Below are 18378 nucleotides of genomic sequence, written 5' to 3'. Positions count from 1 at the left end.
CACATGTGTTATGGCTTTACACCCCCTGCTATATTGTGGATAAAGAGTTACCTTTCTAACAGAACACAGAGGGTGTTCTTTAATAGAAACCCATAACAGAATCCAGGTAGAATCGGGAATTCCCTAAGGGCACCTGTCTAGGCCCCTTACCTTTTTAATCTTTACTAATGACATGCCACTGGCTTTGAGTAAAGCAACTGAAATGACTGCAACACTTAACAAAGAGCTGCAGACAGTTTCAGAATGGGTGGCAATAAATAAGTTAGTCCTAAATCATTTGTAAACTAAAAGCATTGTATTTGGAACAAATCGTTCACCAAACCCGAAATCTTAATTAAATATTGTACTGAATAATGTAGAAATAGAGAATGTTGAGGTGACAGAACCCTGGATTGTAAACTGTCATGGTCAAAACATTCATACGACAGTAGCTAAGATGGGACTAAGTCTGTTCATAATAAAGCACTGTTCTGCCTTCTTAACAACACTATAAACAAGGTAGGTCCTACTGGCCCTAGTTTTGGTCAGACGCCACAAAGAGGGATTTAGGAACATAACAATTGGCTCAGAACAGGGCAGCACGGCTGGCCCTTAAATGTACACAGAGAGTTAACATTAATAATATGCATATGGATCTCTCATGGCTCAAAGTGGGAGAGAGATTTGACTTCATCACTACTTGTTTTTTGGAAGAAGTGTTGACAAGTTGAATGTACCGAGCTGTCTGTTTAAACCACTAGCACACAGCTCAGACACCCATGCGTACCCTACAAGACATGCCACCAGAGGTCTCTTCACAATCCCCAAGTCCAGAACAGACTGTGGGAGGCACACAGTACTACATGGAACTCTATTCCACATCAGGTAACTGATGCCAGCAGTAGAAACAGATAAAAATACCACCTCATGGAACAACAACGGGGACTGTGAAGTAACACATATACACCATTGGAGGCTGCTGAAGGGAGGACGGCTCATAGAAAAGGCTGGAACGGAGTCTGGCGAATGGTATCAAACACGTGGTTTTTGATGTGGTTTAAATACATGGTTTCCATGGTTTCCATGTGGTTGATACCATTCCACAGACTCCATTCCAGACGTTATTATGAGCCGTCCTCCCCTCAGCAGCCTCCAATGGCATATACATGATTGATGACAGGCACTCTGCACACACGTTCACACGGATTTTGTATTGTAGATATGTCGTAGTAGAGTAGTGGCCTGAGGGCACACACTTAATGTGTTGTGAAAAGGGTTATGAAATATAATGTCATTAAATATTTTTTTTAATTGTATATAACAGCCTTAATGTTGCTGGACCCCAAGAAGAGTAGCAGCTGCCTTGACAGGAACTAATGGAGATCCATAATAAACCCCAGGATGAGTAGCTGCTGCCTTGGCAGGAACTAATGGAGATCCATAATAAACCCCAAGAAGAGTAGCTGCTGCCTTGGCAGGAACTAATGGAGATCCATAATAAACCCCAGGATGAGTAGCTGCTGCCTTGGCAGGAACTAATGGAGACCCATAAAAAACCAGGAAGAATAGCTGCTGCCTTGGCAGGAACTAATGGGGAATCCGTAATAAATACAAATACACATGGTGACACTTCCTAGCCTACAGAGGGGTAAGGTGTAGCTATTACCATATGGCTTACACCTGTCAAATCCTCTCAGAGCTCGATAGGGTGTAGGGCAGCATTTTGACATATCCCTCTTGAACAATATGAATGATCTGCTTCCAACCTGCCAGTATGGCCCATACATGCTCTCTACTTCCTGTGTGCATTCCATACCCTAAATGGGGCGCGTAGGATCTTGAGTAGCTGCCAAGAATCAACAACCCACACTAGTCTGCCAGTAGCATCGATGTAGGCCTACAGTTAGCAAGTCTGAAAGTCACAGTTTTTCTAGTTCCGACTAGTAGATGAACGCAGCATTTTGTTTTTTTTAAAGGAGCTTGTCAATGAGGAGTTGGGAAGAGGAAGGAAAGAGCGCGTTTGAGGAGCTTCTTCTTTTTTTTTTTTTTTTTTGCAGTCGCCCCTCCCCTCAGCGAGCGTTTTATCCTATCTGGTTGCGGTCCTACTTTCTAATTCCTGCACTCTCTCGCAGTTTTACATTGTGCCCAGTGCCCAACGGAATGGTGGACTTTACCGTAAGAGCGAAAGAACCATACGGAATGTGAGAGCTGGAGAGCTTTGTTGGAGACATCGAACAGGGACACCTGACGTGACAGTCTCAAGCGCCCTGCGTTCTCTAGCCTATGTTTGAAACCTGTTCTACCGCAAAAGGCTGTGGGAATGTGGGATATAAGTCAACGGTGAGTAGGCTAGTGTATGATCGACTTATATATATAGTTAACTGGGCTGGTTTTGCAATGTATAGCCTAGGCTATTTCTGTGCATATTATGGTTTCAAAGAGACTAGATTGACTTTGCTGAGCGATTCGGTTTTTTTTTGTTCTCGGTTCGGTTTTGGTTCAGTTGTTATTATAATTATTTTTTTTATAAATCACTGCCAAACACGATTTTAAAACATTAAATTCATTGTGGTTTGAATGCTGTAACATAATACATAAATGTCCCATGATGGTAGTGACTGTCCATGACTGCTGACCACTTAACCATCAGTATTTCACATTACTTTAGTATTTCACATTACTAAAATATTTAAGATGTTGTGTGTATATTGTTGTTGTGTTGTGTGTATATATTACCTTTTTGTTTTATTTTACTTTATTATTTAATTCCAAATCATTATCTCATCTCTATAGATGGGCTGCGTATGCTGTCTGACAAAAGCACTATTTTAGTAGTTCTTCAAATGTAAACAAGGCATAGTTGGTATTCAGCAATCATAAAACTATCAATCACTTTGACAACTGCTCGTTTGAACGTCTCATTCCAAAATCACGGGCATTAATATGGAGTTGGTCCTTCCTTTGTTGCTATAACAGCCTCCACTCTTCTGCGAAGGCTTTTGCACTAGATGTTGGAACATTGCTGCGGGGACTTGCTTCCATTCAGCCATAAGAGCATTAGTGAGGTCAGGTGCTGATGTTGGGTGATTAGGCCTGGCTCCAGGTTGGCGTTCCAGTTTATTCCAAAGGTGTTCGATGGGGTTGAGGTTAGGGCTCTGTGCAGGCCAGTCAAGTTCTTCCACACCGATCTCGACAAACCATTTCTGTATGAACCTCGCTTTGTACATGGGAGCACTGTCAAGCTGAAACAGGAAAGGGCATTACCCAAACTGTTGCCACAAAGTTGGAAGCACAGAATCGTCTAGAATGTCATTGTATGCTGTAGTGTTAAGATTTTCCTTCGCTGGAACTAAGGGGCCCGAACCATGAAAACCAGCCCAATAACATTATTCCTCTTCCGCCAAACTTTACAGTTGGCACTATGAATTGGGGCAGGTAGTGTTCTCCTGGCACCCGCCAAACCCAGATTAGTCCGTCGGGACTATACTCATATCATTCAGTAATATTTATCTTAGAGTTAGTTAGTTAGTTTTCAGATGGTGAAGCGTGATTCATCATTCCAGACAACGTGTGTCCACTGCTCCAGAGTCCAATGGTGGTGAACTTTACACCACTCCGGCCAACACTTGGCATGGTGATTTTAGCCATGGAAACCCATTTCATGAAGCTCCCAACAAACAGTTATTGTGCTGACGTTGCTTCCAAAAGCAGCTTGGAACTTGGTAGTGAGGGTTGCAACCGAGGACAGATGTTTTTTTTTTTTTTTACGTGCTTCAGCACTTGGCGGTCCTCGGTGCAGAGCCAGTGTTGCTCCTAGATGTTTCCACGTCACAATAACATCACTCACAGTTGACCAGGGGAGCTGGTCAACGTTACGAATAGACTTGTTGGAAAAGTGGCATCCTATGACGGTGCCACGTTGAAGGTCACTGAGCTCTTCAGTAAGGGCCATTCTACTGTCAATGTTTGTCTATGGAGATTGCATGGCTGTGTGCTCGATTTTTATGCACCTGTCAGCAATGGGTGTGGCTGAACCCACTAATTTTGAAGGGGTGACCACATACTTTTGTATATATAGTGTAGCTTGTGAAGAAACTGCTCTCTCTTTATCCCCTCTTGATCGCACATTCTTATGTAGCAGGTGTTAAACACAGACCGGACTGCGCAATGGATTGTGGTTATAGTAGTTCATTATCACGTTTTCTGCGGTAAACTATGTAGAACAATGCAATGCCTGGAAACTACAACTCTCTTCTACATGGCGCAGTTTGGGCATGATCGGATTTATCTCTGGAGAAACTGCAGCACAATGTGCGTCACAGGGGGAGGGGGGGTGGAATTAGAATAAATTGACCCACTTCGGTCAGTTAGTTGTTTAAAAAACGGGGAAAAAAATCAGGAATATCTCCCTGAACTTTTTTCTTTTTCATTACAGTAAAAGAACCCATGTTTCCCTGACAACATGACGACAGATCTGAGCCTGACGTCCCTCCTGAATGTGTCTGATCTCCACAACGTGACGCGGGAGGATGTTCCTTGACCAGAACAGGCTTCCAGTTCTACTATCTACCTACCGTGTACATCCTGGTGTTCGTCACCGGCCTGGTGGGGAACAGTCTGGCCATCTGGATGTTTGTCTGCCACATGAGACCCTGGAGCAGCATCTCCGTGTACATGTTTAACCTGGCCCTGGCCGACTTCTGCTACGTCCTCTCCTTGCCCTTCCTCATCTTCTACTACTTTAACAAGACCGACTGGATATTTGGGGACGTTCTCTGCCGACTGCAGAGGTTTATATTCCACGTCAATCTGTACGGCAGCATCCTGTTCCTGACCTGTATCAGTGTCCACAGATACACAGGAGTGGTCCACCCGCTCAAGTCTCTGGGAAGGCTCAAGAAGAAGAACGCCGTGCTGACCAGCACCCTGGTCTGGGTCGTGGTCATAGCGAGTATCTCTCCCATCCTCTACTACTCTAGGACGGGCAGAAACGGAACGCCACCACGTGTTACGACACGACCACAGAGGATGAGCTGCCGGGTTACTTTATCTATAGCATGTGTTTGACCGTGTTCGGCTTCTGTATCCCCTTCCTTCTCATCCTGGGTTGCTATGGGATGATCGTCAAGGAGCTGATCTGTAACGACATGAGCAATGCCCCGTTACGGCGTAAGTCCATCCACCTGGTGATTATCGTGCTGACCGTGTTCGCTGTGTCCTACCTGCCCTTTCACGTGATGAAGAACCTGAACATGCGAGCCAGGCTGTACTTCCAGGTCCCGACATGTGTGCCTTCAATAACTGTGTGTACGCCACTTACCAGGTGACGCGGGGCTGGCCAGCCTCAACAGCTGTGTGGACCCGGTCCTCTACTTCCTGGCTGGGGACACGTTCAGGAGGAAGTTGTCCAGAGCTACTAAAAACAATCCAAGAAGGGGAGCTCCCACTGCAGTCCAAGAGTGAAGAGACGGCGCTCAACAGCCTGCCGGAGTATGTCAAGAACGGGGATGGGCAGCTTTGAGAGGGGGCTGGGTCAAAGTCCGGGTGGTCTCTCTGAACTCTGGTGCTGTGGACCTTGCAGACTGTGTGTGGACTGTGTGTGCACTGTGGATAGAATGATCTGGGTGGGAATCGGACAAAGATGATGGCAATGGGGTGGTGTCTCTATAATGTCATCACTACTGTAGGTAGGTACTGTATATTCTGAAGGTCAACTAGGTGCTCATCCATCCATAACCAAACTGAAGGAGAAGGTAATAGGTTGAGCACCTGTAAACAATTGTCTCTTGTTCCTCTATCCAACCAACGCTGACGTTTTGTAATGGAGAGAGGGCTGTGCTAGCCACCCACTGGATGCATCATAATCCCTGCCGACTAGAAGTTGGACTGTAAATGGGTAGGTGAGACACCAGAGACAACTGAGATCCATTACCTAGAGTTTGGACCTCATGACTGCTCTGTGGAGGTTAACATACAGCGACTATAATGCACTGTGCATGTTTTAATTCTCAGACATCTACAAATGAAATGAACCCCAAAGCTGACTGCTATTCCCTTCTCACTTGTTCTCTCTCCTCATGGTTTGCCTCTGGATCCCAAATTGAAATGGTTTTTTTTTTTTTTTCAGTTGTGATCCAAATATTTGCATCGCTAAAAATCATTTCCAAAATACAATCTGGAAAACTATTTTTAATATTAATTGTGTAAAATGTAGCAATTACTGTCTATGACAAGGGAAACAACGTTCCCACCTCATTCATTGTATATAATGAACATTTTGCCCATATTCTTGATGAAGAACTTGAAACTTTTTGAAACTCACTGGCTTGAGACCACAGAATTATCCAAAATTGTGCTGCTAATAGATTTATATTGTGATTTGAAGAAAACAATTTCAGAGATGAAATTATATATAAAAAAAATAAAAAAAAGTCATTCATCATAATTTCTACACACTTTTTACCTGGTTGGAGTCGTTTAAAAAAAAATATATTCTTAAATGTATAAAAATCTATATGTATGAAAAATGACTCCAGTTTGAAGTATTATAATATTGTTCATCATGACCCACTCAAAAAAACATCACACCACCCAAATTTGGGTCACGATTCACCAGTTGAGAATCGCTGTTCTATGGCGTTACTCTGTGTGACAGCGACTTAGCTACATTAACGCCTGCGGTTTCTTTATGTGGTTGTTCTGTTTCAGTACTGTCACTGTATCTCTATGGCGTGACCTGCGTCTGTCCTTGGTCTATTTATTCTACGTTAATATGAAGGGTCTATATACTAGTCTCATGTGAAATAGGACACAGTACAGTAATATGCTGTAATATATTTCATGTGTGTAGTGGGATTACTGTACAGTACATGGTGTCAAGCCCAGTTATGTCTTTCTTTTCTTTTTTTTAAACAAGACTCACCCAGACTGTTAAGTGATGAACCCAGTGTTATTATCGGGAGGCCACTTACCAGTGACAAACCACAGCAGCCATCTTCTGTGAAGTGTTGGAACTGTTTTATATGCATGCAGAGAAGATGGCATGGCAGGTGACCGTAAGAATTAGAATGAGTAGAACAGACATTCCTGTTTGGAAGCAACGTTACATGGTGTGTGTGTGTGTGTGTGTGTGCAAAGCGAGTATTAGTGTGTACACACACTAATAATGTAAAACATCTGCAAAGCGAGCGTCAACTATATCAAGTGTCATTGGCGTTGTTGAACCAAATTGGATGATGATCACCTGTACAGTGTTCTGTACACACACTAATAATGTAAAACATCTGTCTTTAAGCCACCGTTCTTAGTAGTTCGGGGGAAAATAGCTACTAGAACTCTAACTTTGTACAATATGTTATTCTAGTTCTCTGGTCCATCGTCTTCCTAGTGGAGCCATTTTTCTGACTGTTCCTGAACTGGGCATCAACTCTAGCAGCTCCACAGATGTTTATAGTATACAGTAGTATTGTATGTGGAACGACTGATAATTGCATGAAATGCATAAGTTATACCCCCTGCCCAAACCCATATTATCGGGAGATATGTAGACCTGATGAGGAAGTGAATATGATCATATATGCCTTCTATAGAGATCTGTGAGATCTGCACATTTGCTGCTCAGGTCAGGGGTTCTCATGTTGTACAGCATTTTGGGGGGTCAGTTATGAATGTGTGAATAAATGTTTTATATAAAAACTTGTAAAAGGTTATCAGATGCATTTTGTTTTTCAATTATTTAATTTTTAACTCAATGCCTTTCATCTACTTTGTATGTAGTGTTCTCTCCCAATTATCAATAATTCAATGGGTTGTACTGTTTATCCAGTTTATGGCTGTTGTGTTTGTGTGGATGGCGATGAAACGCCATCCTGCACAGGTCTATTCAACCCTATACGCCTGGGTCTATTCAACCCTATACGCCTGGGTCTATTCAACCCTATACGCCTGGGTCTATTCAACCCTATACGCCTGGGTCTATTCAACCCTATACGCCTGGGTCTATTCAACCCTATACGCCTGGGTCTATTCAACCCTATACAATACGCCTGGGTCTATTCAAACCTATACTATACGCCTGAGTCTATTCAACCCTATACTATACGCCTGGGTCTATTCAACCCTATACGATACGCCTGAGTCTATTCAACCCTATACGATACGCCTGGGTCTATTCAACCCTATACGATACGCCTGGGTCTATTCAAACCTATACTATACGCCTGGGTCTATTCAACCCTATACGCGCCTGGGTCTATTCAACCCTATACTATACGCCTGGGTCTATTCAACCCTATACGCCTGGGTCTATTCAACCCTTTACTATACGCCTGGCTCTATTCAACCCTATACGCCTGGCTCTATTCAACCCTATACTATACCCTGGGTCTATTCAATCCTACATGATATGCCTAACTCTATTGAACCCTATACACCTGGGTCTATTCAACCCTATACCATACGCCTGGGTCTATTCAACCCTATACTATACGCCTGGGTCTATTCAACCCTATACGCCTGGGTCTATTCAACCCTATACTATACGCCTGGGTCTATTCAACCCTATACGCCTGGCTCTATTCAACCCTATACTATACGCCTGGGTCTATTCAACCCTATACTATACGCCTGGGTCTATTCAATCCTACATGATATGCCTAGCTCTATTGAACCCTATACACCTGGGTCTATTCAACCCTATACCATACGCCTGGGTCTATTCAACCCTATACTATACGCCTGGGTCTATTTAACCCTATACTATACGCCTGGTATACGCCTGCGTCTATTCAACTCTATACGCCTACAGTAGGTCTATACTACTAGCTGTATTCAACCCTATACACCTGGGTCTATTCAACCCTATACGATACACCTGGGTCTATTCAACCCTATACAATATGCCTGGGTCTATTCAACCCTATACGATATGCCTGGGTCTATTCAACCCTATACCATACGCCTGGGTCTATTCAACCCTATACGATATGCCTGGGTCTATTCAACCCTATACGATATGCCTGGGTCTATTCAACCCTATACGATATGCCTGGGTCTATTCAACCCTATACGATATGCCTGGGTCTATTCAACCCTATACGATATGCCTGGGTCTATTCAACCCTATACGATATGCCTGGGTCTATTCAACCCTATACGCCTGGGTCTATTCAACCCTATACGATATGCCTGGGTCTATTCAACCTATACGATATGCCTGGGTCTATTCAACTCTATACGATATGCCTGGGTCTATTCAACCCTATACGATATGCCTGGGTCTATTCAACCCTATACGATATGCCTGGGTCTATTCAACCCTATACGATATGCCTGGGTCTATTCAACCCTATACCATACGCCTGGGTCTATTCAACCCTATATGATATGCCTGGGTCTATTCAACCCTATACGATATGCCTGGGTCTATTCAACCCTATACGATATGCCTGGGTCTATTCAACCCTATACGCCTGGGTCTATTCAACCCTATACGATACGCCTGGGTCTATTCAACCCTATACGCCTGGGTCTATTCAACCCTATACGATACGCCTGGGTCTATTCAACCCTATACGATACGCCTGGGTCTATTCAACCCTATACGATACGCCTGGGCCTATTCAACCCTATACTATACGCCTGGGTCTATTCAACCCTATACTATACGCCTGGGTCTATTCAACTCTATACGCCTGGGTCTATTCAACGCCTGGGTCTATTCAACCCTATACTATACGCCTGGGTCTATTCAACCCTATACTATACGCCTGGGTCTATTCAACCCTATACGCCTTGGTCTATTCAACCCTATACTATACGCCTTGGTCTATTCAACCCTATACTATACGCCTTGGTCTATTCAACTCTATACTATACGCCTGGGTCTATTCAACCCTATACCGTACGCCTTGGTCTATTCAACCCTATACTATACGCCTTGGTCTATTCAACCCTATACTATACGCCTGGGTCTATTCAACCCTATACTATACGCCTTGGTCTATTCAACCCTATACTATACGCCTTGGTCTATTCAACCCTATACTATACGCCTGGGTGTATTCAACCCTATACTATACGCCTGGGTCTATTCAACCCTATACGATACGCCTGGGTCTATTCAACCCTATACAATATGCCTGGGTCTATTCAACCTATACGCCTGGGTCTATTCAACCCTGCCCTGGGTCTATTCAACCGTATACGATACTCCTGGGTCTATTCAACCCTATACGATACGCCTGGGTCTATTCAACCCTATACGATCGCCTGGGTCTATTCAACCCTATACGCCTGGGTCTATTCAACCCTATACGCCTGGGTCTATTCAACCTATACGATACGCCTGGGTCTATTCAACCCTATACGATACGCCTGGGTCTATTCAACCCTATACGCCTGGGTCTATTCAACCTTATACGATACGCCTGGGTCTATTCAACCCTATACGATACGCCTGGGTCTATTCAACCCTATTCGATACGCCTGGCTCTATTCAACCCTATACTATACGCCTGGGTCTATTCAACCCTATACGATACGCCTGGGTCTATTCAACCCTATACGATACGCCTGGGTCTTTTCAACCCTATACGATACGCCTGGGTCTATTCAACCCTATACTATACGCCTGGGTCTATTCAACCCTATACTATACGCTTTGGTTTGTTCAACCCTACTATACGCCTGGGTCTATTCAACCCTATACAGTACGCCTGGGTCTATTCAACCCTATACTATACGCCTGGGTCTATTCAAACCTATACTATACGCCTGAGTCTATTTAACCCTATACGATACGCCTGGGCCTATTCAACCCTATACTATACGCCTGGGTCTATTCAACCCTATACTATACGCCTGGGTCTATTCAACTCTATACGCCTGGGTCCTAGAGCTCTAACACTCTCTGCAAGACTCTTGACTTTCCTTTCAGAACAGGGAGAGGGGGGTGGAGGGAGGGAACGAGGGAGGAATAAAGAGTGGAATCGTTTTTCTCCCCCTCTTGGCATTTCCACACACAGCCTTTGTGTGGGAGACAAAAGGACTGGAGTTATTGCTGCTGGGAGTGTTGGACTACTGTCGCCAGGACCCCAGGTTTCTGTGGTGGAACTTGGACAGGAAGCCAGTAGCTTTCACCACACTGGTCGTATGAATAGAGATGGTCTTTGATTTCTTGGCTTTGAGTGGCTAGCTGTGTGTGTGAGTGTGCAACAGGTGGTTATTGTTGATGTGGTATTTATTTATTAATATAGAGGAGAATGTGTCTGTGTGTTTGCACATGTTTGAACTTCCAGGTGTGTACTGGACTGTGTGGTTGGCAGGGGTCTATAGTGCTCAAATAGGACATCTCTGGGCTGGACAGACAATAGCAGTCTTGAATCAACATGTGTTGATGCATGAAAGCCTAATGTCCTGCCAGTCTGCTTCTCCTCCTCCTCTGTCTCCTCTCCCTATGTCTCCTCTGTCTCTGCTTCCTATGTCTCCTCTTCCTATGTCTCCTCTTCCTATGTCTCCTCTGTCTCCTCTTCCCACCCTTATTTTTCTTCCTTCCTTATTTGTGGCACTGTCAGCTTGCTGCTAGCTAGCCCTGGTAACAGTCAAAAGGTGAGGGTGTGGGCATGAGAGTGAGGGCAAGGTGGGAGGAGTGTGTGGGTGAGGGTAAGTTGGTGTGAGGTCGGGGGCTGAGGGTGACAGAATACAGGTGGCAAGGGGCAACAAGGGAGGGAGAGGCATGGTGACTCGAATAACAACATTCCTCTCTAGAGGACAAACGGGCAGGCAGTGGACCCGTGCGTGCATATGTGCACGAGCATATGTCTCCAGTGGACAAACGGGCAGGCAGTGGACCTGCATGGTGACTTGAAGGACAAACGGGCAGGCAGTGGACATTCCTCGTATGTAGAGGACAAACGGGCAGGCAGTGGACCCGTGCGTGCGTATGTGCACGAGCGTATGTCTCCAGTGGACAACGAGTGTATGTCTCCACAAACGGGCAGGCAGTGGACCCGTGCGTGCGTATGTGCACGAGCGTATGTCTCCAGAGGACAAACGGGCAGGCAGTGGACCCGTGTATGTCGTGCGTGCGTGCGTATGTGCACGAGCGTATGTCTCCAGTGGACAAACAGGGGCAGTGGGACCCCAGAGGGCGTAAATATGTCCTGGACAGGCCTGGTGAAATATGGGACTTTGTTCCAGCAGATATACGATGTGAGGTGGCACCGCAGCGTCCCTTAAGGGGCACCCTGTCCATCTGCTGCGAACTTTGCATTTCAAGCAGAGAGCGATTTGGTTCGGATTTATCAGTGACTTCCAAACTGTTTTGAACTTTGACCCACTGAAAGTACTGTTGAACGTCATTGTGACCCATCTGACGCAAAACGAAACCACCCGACAGGACAGAACCACAACACACTAGTCGGACCGTTTTGGGAAGCGACGAGATGTAAAACAGTGAGAGGAACAGCTGGTTTGTGGCTACAGATGTTCAATTCTGTTCACTGTTGACGATCTCAACCTCTGTGTCAAACTCAGTGGCTGCAGTGAGACTGAGCCAAATTGCTGAGTTGATCAATCAGATCAGAATAATATTTTCTCACCTTTTTCAAACCCCTTTGCCTCATGGATCGGCAGGTAGCCTAGTGGTTAGAGGTTGCAAGATCGAATCCCCGAACTGATAAGGTAATAATCTGTCGTTCTGCCCCTGAACAGGCAGTTAACCCACCGTTCCTAGACCAGTTAACCCACTGTTCCTAGACCAGTTAACCCACCGTTCCTAGACCAGTTAACCCACCGTTCCTAGACCAGTTAACCCACTGTTCCTAGACCAGTTAACCCACTGTTCCTAGACCAGTTAACCCACCGTTCCTAGACCAGTTAACCCACCGTTCCTAGACCAGTTAACCCACCGTTCCTAGACCAGTTAATCCACCGTTCCTAGACCAGTTAATCCACTGTTCCTAGACCAGTTAACCCACTCTTCCTAGACCAGTTAACCCACCGTTCCTAGACCAGTTAACCCACTGTTCCTAGACCAGTTAACCCACCGGTCCTAGACCAGTTAACCCACTGTTCCTAGACCAGTTAACCCACCGTTCCTAGACCAGTTAACCCACCGGTCCTAGACCAGTTAACCCACTGTTCCTAGACCAGTTAACCCACTGTTCCTAGACCAGTTAACCCACCGGTCCTAGACCAGTTAACCCACCGGTCCTAGACCAGTTAACCCACCGGTCCTAGACCAGTTAACCCACCGGTCCTAGACCATCATTGAAAATAAGAATGTGTTCTTAACTGACTTGCCTGGTTAAATAAAGGTTAAATAAATAAAAAAATGGATCAATACAAGGCGCCCTGTATTAGCCAAATAAAATTAAAAATCTAATTCAAAAAAGTGCCACTGTCAGTAAAATGCTGACTCATAGGAGATAGGGTCTGATGGGACTTTAAACACCTGTGTCTCATTAATCAGAATGTACCATTCCTAAACTAAACATGCTGACGCACCCGGTTTGTCTTCTGTTGTGACCTTATTTTGTATCTTGCTCCAAAAAAGGAGGACAAACTAGGATGGAGGAAAAGTCAGAGAAGTCTGCCAGACTGCCTCAGGTTTACTTTGCTGAGCACAGATAGGTTTGTGTGTTTGCTATTGTCTCGTGTGTGTACTGAACAAAAAAATAACAATTTCAAAGATTTTACTGAGTTACAGTTCATATCAGGAAATAATTCATTTGAAATCAATTATTTATTTATGACCTTTTATTTAACTAGGCAAGTCAGTTATGAACAAATTCTTATTTTCAATGACAGCCTAGGAACAGTGGGTTAACTGCCTGTTCAGGGGCAGAACGGCAGATTTGTACCTTGTCAGCTCGGGGGTTTGAACTTGCAACCTTCCGGTTACGAGTCCAACGCTCTAACCACTAGCCTAACCCGCCCCCCCAAATTATGCCCTAAGCTATGGATTTCACATGACTGGGCAGGGGTGCAGCCACTGGGAGCCAAGCTTAGACAATCAGAATGAGTTTTTCCCCACAAAAGTTCTTTATTAAATACTCCTCAGCAAACCCCCCCCCCCATGAGGCTGGTGAGAAGTACTGCTAAATTCTCTGAAACAATGTTGGAGGCAGCTTATGGTAGAGAAATTGACATTCAATTCTCAGGCAACAGCTCTGGTGGACCTTGAGACATCTGTTGTGTGACAACTACACATTTTAAAGTGACCTTTTATTATCCCTAGCACAAGGTGCACCTGTGTAATGGTAATGCTGTTTAATTAGCTTCTTGATATGCCACACCTGTCAGGTGGATGGATTTTCTTGTCAAAGGAGAAATGCTCACTAACAGGGACATAAACACATGTTTGCACAAAATCTGAGAGAAATACGCTTTTTGTGCGTATGGAACATTTTTGGGATTTTTTTATTTGAGCTCATGAAACATGGCACCAACACTTTAAATGTTGCGTTTTATATTTCTGTTCAGGATATTTGGCCTCCTGTACCTTACACACGACACATACACTTGTCACCTGACCGCCTTAAAGCCACAGTGCTTGAAACCACAGAACTTGTCTCCTTTCTCTAAGCCGACATTTGTTGTCCTTTCATTGTCTATAGAGCCCCACAATGGCGGTGTCATAAAACCAAGAGGTCAAACAGGGAAATGGTTCCAATCGGTTTTTGTTTCACCAATAATTTTCCCCATAGGGGATCTTAGAAACACTTAAAAATAAGGACTGTGTTTGGTGTAGTCTTACCCTGGTGTGATGTTTTGATAACCTTGTAAATCTCTCTCAGACAAGGTGACTTGTATCAATATATTCAGCTCTATTTACTCTCAGATTCAAAAAATGCTAATTAGACATCATGCAAGACTACATATCCCAGCAAGCTACTGCACGTCATCTCTAGCTGACACCTTTGCTAAACAGGTATTGTGTCAATTTAAAACTTGCGCAACACAGTTTACGGAATTGTCCATTTTAAAGACATTTTGCCAATTTAATCATTACTAAATGTAGCTAACATTAGATAGTTAATCCAGAGATTCGTACCTTTGCCTCGAGTCGGCAGCCTGTCCAGATCATCATGGCATTTGTAGTTCTTTATGTTAGCCACATTAGCAGCTAATTAGCGTTTTTTTTTTTTTTTTTGATACGCCTGGGTAAATACAGGTGAGTATATTGATACACGTCACCTTGTCCGAAAGAGATTTACGTTGTTATAAAAACGTCAATCCAGACTACATAAAACGCAGTCCTCATTTAAGTGTTTCACCAACTGTTGGTGAAAGAATTATTGGAACCATTTCCTTGTTTGACCATTAGGTTTTATAGGTATTATGACTCATTGTGGTACTCTGTGGACACTAGACAGTAATGTAACCCATAAGACAGTGATGGAACAACAGACAGGCCATGTTTTTTATTTATTTAACTAGGTAAGAACACATTCTTATTTACAATGGCGGCCTACCGGGGGAACAGTGGGTTAACTGTCTTGTTCAGGGCAGAACCACAGATTTTTCCTTGTCAGCTCAGGATTTGATCCAGCAACCGACAAACACTAGGCTACCTACCGCCCCACTGTAATGACAAGCCAGAGGGTGGCCAGCTGTCATGGCTGTATTAACTTCCTGCTTCGACCCAACGTTCACAGGATGACTGACTGACTGACTGACTGGCTGACTGACTGACTGACTGGCTGGGGACTGGCTGGCTGACTGACTGACTGGCTGGCTGGCTGACTGGCTGGCTGGCTGGCTGGCTGACTGGCTGGCTGGCTGGCTGACTGGCTGGCTGGCTGGCTGGCTGACTGGCTGACTGACTGACTGACTGACTGGGCTGGCTGGCTGACTGGCTGACTGGCTGGCTGACTGACTGGCTGGCTGACTGACTGGCTGGCTGACTGGCTGGCTGGCTGGCTGACTGACTGGCTGGCTGGCTGGCTGGCTGGGCTGACTGGGTTGGGATTCTGTTCAGACGTGTTATCTGACTGTTAACCCTGTTCCAACACACACACACTGGCCCTGTTCCAACACAAACACACACACACACCTGTTCCAACATACAAACATACACACACACACACACACACACACACACACACACACACACACACACGCCCTGGTCCAACATACATACATACACACATACATACCATACATACATACACACACACACCCTACATACATACATACATACACACATACCCCTGTTCCAACATACATACATACATACACACACACCCTGTTCCAACATACATACATACATACACACACACACACACCCTGTTCCAACATACATACATACATACACACACACATACCAACATACATACATACATACACACATACACATACCATACATACCATACATAACATACATACATACATACATACATACACACCCTGTTCCAACATACACACATACATACATACATACATACATGTACATACATACATACATAACATACATACATACATGCACTTGGAAAAACCCAGCACTTGGCAACAGCACTTTCCCTTCTTCCTGCAGTAATCATTCATCTGACATTAATGGGTTGTGAAAGCTGTTTATTTGGGGGACACCTGCATTCAATGATATTAGATCACTGACTTATACTCTGTGCTGTGGTAGAGCCACACACCCCTCTACTAAACTACCTCTGTCTCCCTACACATGTGGATGAAGTTTTACATACACTCAGGTTGGAGTCATTAAAACTTGTTTTTCAAACCACTCCACACATTTCTTGCTTCATAAACTATAGTTTGGGCAAGTCGGTTAGACATCTACTTTGTGAATGACACAGGTAATTTTTCCAACAATTGTTTTACAGACAGATTATTTCACTTATAATTCACTGTATCACAATTCCAGTAGGTCAGAAGTTTACATACACTAAGTTGACTGTGCCTTTAAACGGCTTTGGAAAATTCCCTGAAAATTGTCATGGCTTTAGAAGCTTCTGATAGGCTAATTGACATCATTTGAGTCAATTGGGAGGTACCTGTGGATGTATTTCAAGGCCTACCTTCTAACTCAGTGCCTCTTGCTTGAAATCATAGGAAAATCAAAAGAAATCAGCCAAGACCTCAGAAAAATGGTAGACCTCCACAAGTCTGGTTCATCCTTGGGAGCAATTTCAAATGCCTGAAGGTACCACGCCATCTGTACAAACAATAGTACGCAAGTATAAACACCATGAGACCACGCAGCCGTCATACCGCCAGGAAGGAGACGCCGTTCTGTCTCCTAGAGATGAACGTATTTTGCGAAAAGTGCAAATCAAGCCCAGAACATCAGCAAAGGACCTTGTGTAGAGTCTGGAGGAAACAGGTACAAAAGTATCTATAGCCACAGTAAAACGAGTCCTATATCGATATAACCTGAAATGCCGCTCAGCAAGGGAAGAAGCCACGGCTCCAAAACCACCATAAAAAAGTGCAGTTGCAAACCGTAGACTGGCGAGGACAAAGATTGTACTTTTTGGAGAAATGTCCTCTGGTCTGATGAAACAGAAATAGAACTGTTTGGCCATAATGACCATCGTAATGTTTGGAGGGAAAAGGGGGTCTTGCAAGCCGAAGAAAACCATCCCAACTGTGAAGCAGAGGGGGTGGCAGCCTCATGTTGAGGGGGTGCTTTGCTGCAGGAGAGACTGGTGCACTTCATAAAATAGATGGCATCATGAGGGTGGGAAATTATGTGGATATATTGAAGCAACATCTCAAGACATCAGTCAGGATGTTAAAGCTTCATCGCAAATTGGTCTTCCAAATGGACAAACCCACCCCAAGCATGCTTCCAAAGTTGTGGCAAAATGGCATAATGACAACAAAGTCAAGGCATTGGGCCTGACCTCAATCCTATAGAAAATTTGTGGGCAGAACTGCAAAAAGCGTGTGCGAGCAAGGAGGCCTACAAACCGGACTCAGTTACACCAGCTCTGTCAGGGAGGAATGGGCCAAAATTCACCCAACTTATTGTGGGAAGCTTGTGTAAGGCTACCCAAAACGTTTGACCCAAGTTAAACAATTTTAAAGGCAATGCTATGTACATTTCTGACCCACTGGGAATGTGATGAAAGAAATAAAAGCTGAAATAAATAATTCTCTCTACTATTATTCTGACATTTCACATTCTTAAAATAAAGTGGTGATACTAAATGCTGTAAAATAGGGAATTTTACTAAGATTAAATGTCAGAATTGGGAAAAACTGAGTTTAAAATGTATTTGGCTAAGGTGTATGTAAACTTCTGACTTCAACTGTATCTGTTTGTGTGTGTGTCTATGCGCCTAATTAAAGAGAGGTGGACTGGAGAGAGAGAGTGTGTGTGTCGTGCGTGCGTGCGTGCGTGCGCGTGTGTGTGTGTGTGTGTGTCTATGCGAGAGA

The 18378-nt window shown here is 44.3% G+C and overlaps 1 pseudogene; it reads left to right on the top strand.

Annotated features, from left to right (window-relative positions):
* Positions 1–7688, top strand: part of LOC121839170 — a 47887-nt pseudogene extending 40199 nt beyond the window's left edge.
* The last annotated feature ends 10690 nt before the right edge of the window (positions 7689–18378 follow it).

The sequence above is a fragment of the Oncorhynchus tshawytscha genome, linkage group LG14 (genome assembly GCF_018296145.1).
Source record: "Oncorhynchus tshawytscha isolate Ot180627B linkage group LG14, Otsh_v2.0, whole genome shotgun sequence".
In the NCBI taxonomy this organism is placed as follows: domain Eukaryota; kingdom Metazoa; phylum Chordata; class Actinopteri; order Salmoniformes; family Salmonidae; genus Oncorhynchus; species Oncorhynchus tshawytscha.
This window is presented reverse-complemented; position numbering and strand designations above follow the sequence as displayed.